The sequence below is a fragment of the Acomys russatus genome, chromosome 27 (assembly GCF_903995435.1).
Source record: "Acomys russatus chromosome 27, mAcoRus1.1, whole genome shotgun sequence".
In the NCBI taxonomy this organism is placed as follows: Eukaryota; Metazoa; Chordata; class Mammalia; order Rodentia; family Muridae; genus Acomys; species Acomys russatus.
In genome coordinates this window covers 7,882,093-7,887,007 of record NC_067163.1, presented here as the reverse complement: position 1 = coordinate 7,887,007, position 4,915 = coordinate 7,882,093, and positions in this window count along the sequence as shown.

Sequence of the window (4,915 nt, the reverse complement as noted above, 5' to 3'; positions counted from 1 at the left end):
TGCGGGTCATGTGACTGTTGTCATGGTACCCGGGCCTAAGGAGAGCCGCACTGCCTGGGCTGCCCTGTGGAGGCTTCTGAACAATGGCTGAGAGCTAAATGGTTGCCTTGAGGTCTTGATTAGCTCACAGTTGTTGTTTTGGGGACAGCAACCCAGCTCCCAGCTCCAGAAGAGAATGTGGAGAGAGAGGCCAAAGGCCGTCTCTTTTGACAGAACAGAACAGAACAGAATGGGCCCCCAGGTGCCCTCTTTCATGCTGGTGTCTTTACTCTTCCTCATCTACCACCTGTCACTCTCTTCACTTCTTTCCTTTTTTAGTCTTTGCATTTCTTGAGGGGAAAGAAACACTTCTGGTTCTGTCTTTGTATCATTTAGAATAATTTAGATAACTCCAAGTTAGCACATTTTCTTTTCTTTCTTTCTTCAGTTGAGTTGAGGCTCAGTTATACAAAGTTTTGGTCATTTTGAGCTATTAGTTTTTAGGGTTCATTTTTATTACATTTAAGTAATTAGTTAATCAATGCTTGTGTGTGCCATGGTATTCATGTGGTGTTCAGAGGGTAACGTGAGGTTTGGTTCTTGCCTTCCACCATGTGGTTCTTAGCAACCAAACTCAGGCACCAGGCTTGGTGACAAGTGGCTTTGCCTGTTGAGTCATTTTGAAAGCCCCAAGTTATTACTTTTTTTTTTTTTAAATCTGACTTGGACAAGCTTTCCTTAGCAACTCAAAAGACTGTCAAAAAAGAAACGTCTTAATTTCAGAATTCTGGCTTTTGCAATATTAGGTTTCCAGAACTTAGAGTATGGAATTGGCAGATGCCACTCCCTGTTCAACTCTGGCCAGATGAAGGCTAGAATAGACACATAGTAACATGATTTAGGGTCTGGTCAGTCTGAACAAACATTAGCTGAGCTTGAGTCAGAGTTAGGGTATAAGATATGAATGAAGCCAAGGCATGGCAGCCTTCTGATATGCTGTGGACAACTGGCTACACACTCGCAGGCCCTCATCATAAAAAGTTCAGTTCAGCAAAGGACAGGCACACTTCTGTGGCTTCTTTCGCAGAAGGATCTCTCAAGGTCTGTAACATCTATTTGCCAGGCCTCAGGAAGGCCCGGACCCCTTGACCACCAGGGTCCTATTCCCAGCAGCTCTGTTGCGCCTCACCACACAATCCCTCCTTAAGAAAACTGTCCTGGATGTGTCCCATCTTTCTCTGGGCATACTCCTAGGGATCTGACCTAGGAGAGAGGGAGATGACACACACATGTGATTTGGATGATTATCTCGCTGTCAGGGATGGGGGTGGGCATGGGTGGAGGTGGGGTGGGGTGGGGGGCTGGAGTGCAGTGTGACAGGAAATGTGCAGCCTGCACACTGAGCTTGCTGGGAAGGGCGTATAGCTGCCAGCAGAGCCATCTTGCCTCAGGTACAACCACCCTGCCCCAAACCAGCCAACAGGGCATCATGAAAACGTTAACTTGCTGTAGATGAGAAGAAAGTGGTTGTTGTTATTTGAGACAAGGTCTTACTGTGTAGGCTTGGCTGGCCTGGAACTCATATGTAGACAAGGCTAGTTTGGAACTCCCAGAGATCTACCTGTCATCCTAGCGCTGGGATAAAGATGTGCATCACCACTCCTGGCCACTGTTTCAAGGCACGTTTTTACCACATTCATATGACTAACTTTTAAGAGCTATTTCACGGGCGTGTTCTGTGTCACACCATTTACACTGCACAGCACTTCACTGGCCCCGAGCTTCTGTCATTCAGGTGATGTACAAGCTGCCCATGTGCCCTTTCACAAGACAGACTTCCTCATAAGGCAGCCTTCCCTCAATATCTGGCCAGCCATTCTAATTCCCAGTTTCTGGTCAGAAACCAGACTCCTCTGTGGATCATCCTCAGCTCTCCCGACACTGGAGATACCAGAACATCTACAGGGCAGAACATGCGCAGGGACAGCACACCCTTGTGTCTAGGCCACTAAAGGTCCAGGGGAGGGTCCACTTGGGAGGCTGTAGCTGAGTCCCTTCCTCCTTCATCATCCAAACCAGGCGAAGTGGATTTGAACCAAGTTTGCTTAAGCAGTTAAGCAGCATACACCTTAGTACTTTGGCTGTTTTGCCAAGAGCCCACCAGTGGGGGGAAGCCGTAGCTCCAAGTTGTGCTGTGCATCCACGGTGCTTGCGAAGTCTCCCTGGCCTGCCAAGTCTTACCCCAATTTCTTTTATTATATGGCTATAGAATTTGGAAGACTTTTAGAAGTGAACAACAGAGGCATTTCTGGTATCTTAAAAGCTGCCCCCGCCACACCCCCATACACACTTTGCTCTAGTTACTGTCCCTCTAGTTACTGGTCCTTGTCTGCAGGGGACGGTGTCTCCTGGATGGGTATCTTAGCAGCGCAGCCAGTTTCTGGAGGAGAAGCAGGAATATTGCTACTGGTCTAACTCTGGAGGCCAAGGGCAGTGAGCAACTGGGTGAGTAGCCATATTGGCACCTAGGGGGAGGCCTGCTGCTGTCTCAGTGGCATGGCAGGGGAGGCTCTGCAGGGGGCCACAAGCTACACGGGATGTGTGTGTGTTTCTGAAGCAAGGGCTAAGTCTGGGAATCTTTCCAGAAAGCTCTTCAGCACCACAGGGAAGGCACAAGGACCCAGCTGCTTAGCACCACTGTCCCTGGCTGCCATTTCTACGTGGATGCAATTGTAAAATAAATAAACCTTTTCTCCATTGTAAACACAAGGAAGTAGTTCATAAGTATTTCTGGCAACGTATCCTTCCCTTCAAGAGAAAGGAGAAAACACAGCAGAAGATGCTAACCCGCTTCTTACAACTAACAAGAAAGTTGAAACTCAGGAAGCCTGAGTATTTCTGATGAATGAGAGGGTACTTCAGTTTCCAGAGGGTTGGTGTCCAAGAAGAGGCATTGCTGCTATGGTCTCGGGTGGAGAGGCCCCAGGACCAGGGAGCATTTTCACAGGGACACAGGGATAGTGTTATCTCTTAGGTGCCAGTAGTCACAGGGTGACTCTAAGTCTCAGGAAGGCATCATCACTAGATGGCTCTGTCTCTGGTGGGAATTGTCACTGTAATTACTTTATGACCTAGACAGAATTGTCACTGTAGAGTGACTCTGTTGCACCTTGCAAGGAAGAAGCTGGGTCTCTGAGTAGGTATCATCTTAAAATGTCTCAGGCCACGCCCTCCTCCCCTTCTCTCCCCTCCCTCCTCCTGGAACTGCCCCCTTGGTGGAATTCCATTAAAGGAAAGGCAAGAGCTACAATGGGTTCCAGTAAAGAGCAGAAAGATGTTCTCTTCGCTGGCCCATTCTCACAAGGACACTTAGTGACTAATTGGCACAATTCAAACCAAGGGAACCAGAAAAATCTCTCTTGCTGGATTTCTTTTATTCTCTTTATTTTCTTCCTTCCTTCCTTTCTTTTTAATGTGGATGAATGTTTGCATGCACGCATGTCTGTATATCATGGGCACAACATGGTGTCTATGGAAGCCAGAAGAAGACCCCAGATCTCCTGGAACAGGAGTTACAGAGTCTTATTTTTATTTTTGGGACCAGATCTCACTATGTAGCTCAGGCTGGCCTTAAACTCACAGAGATCCACCTGCCTCTGTCTCCCAAGTGCTGGGATTAAAGGTGTGCCTCACTGTGCCTGGCCAGAAGTGCTCTTAACAGCTAAACCATCTTCCCAGCCCCAGTGCTGGGTTTCGTGACTTCAACATTGTCAGTGTCTCGGGGCCAGGTGATGCTTGGGTGTAGTGTGCCCTCCTCTGTGTAGGATGCTCGGTGTAGTCTCCCGAGTCTACCAGTCTCTGCCAGTGTGAGGCCAAACTGTGTGGGAGAGGGAGGTAGTAAGTCCCAGGCTTCTGGTGACTAACATGTATGGGATTCCAAAATGGCTCAGTTACTCGTGTGGTAGGTGAGACCGATGCTCAGGATGGCTCCAGGCAGGCAGGGAGAGGGTGAGAGGACAGGCAGGTAAGACAGGGGAGAGGGAAAGGTCATCTTCTTTACATGCTCCTAACAGTGAAGGACTCTAAGGATGTGCTAAGCAGAAGACGTGACAAGGCACAGGAAACAGATGTTGTGACTGCTACCCACCACTGTACAGACCTCAGCAGGCTCAATGAGCTCCTAGCACCAGGCTGCATGGGGGTTTCCTTATGGGGAATGAGCCTGCCAGCAGCAGAGGCCAGGGAACGAAGTGTTTATAGCAACAGCACTGGGCATGCCTAGGAACCACTCTGAGGCTCAGAATGCATATACATTGTGCTTTGTAAGTCTGGGCCAATCTTACTCAAACTGGTGAGAACTAAATAAATTGTTTCTTTTTCCTAGGGCTCAAAACCCTTTATCAGAAGGTCGCTGGGGACCAGGTGCCCAGCACGGTTTTGACTGGCAGGTAAGAATGTATCTTGGCCGAGTGTGCAGCAAAGAAGTCTAGATCCACATGCTACCCGTCTGCTCTGACCTGATGCCCTTGGGGAGATCACTCAACTTTGAGCCCTTATGTCCTTTACAGTAAGACAGAGAGACACATCTTAGAGGTGTTGGGAGTTTTGGGTAAGACCAAATCTAGAAGTACATCTAAAAGAAAGTACACTTCTCCTGCCCCACCAGAATCTCAGGACTGAAGGACGCAGGACCTTGCTGCCATCTGCTTCCACTTTCTTGCGTCAGATTTTTTTTTATGGTTAATTTTTTTTTATTAATTTATTCTTGTTACATCTCAATGTTTATCCCATCCCTTGTATCCTCCCATTCCTCCCCCCCCCACCCCCATTTTCCCATTATTCCCCTCCCCTATGACTGTTCCTGAGGGGGATTACGTCCCCCTATATATTCTCATAGGGTATCAAGTCTCTTCTTGGCTACCTGCTGTCCTTCCTC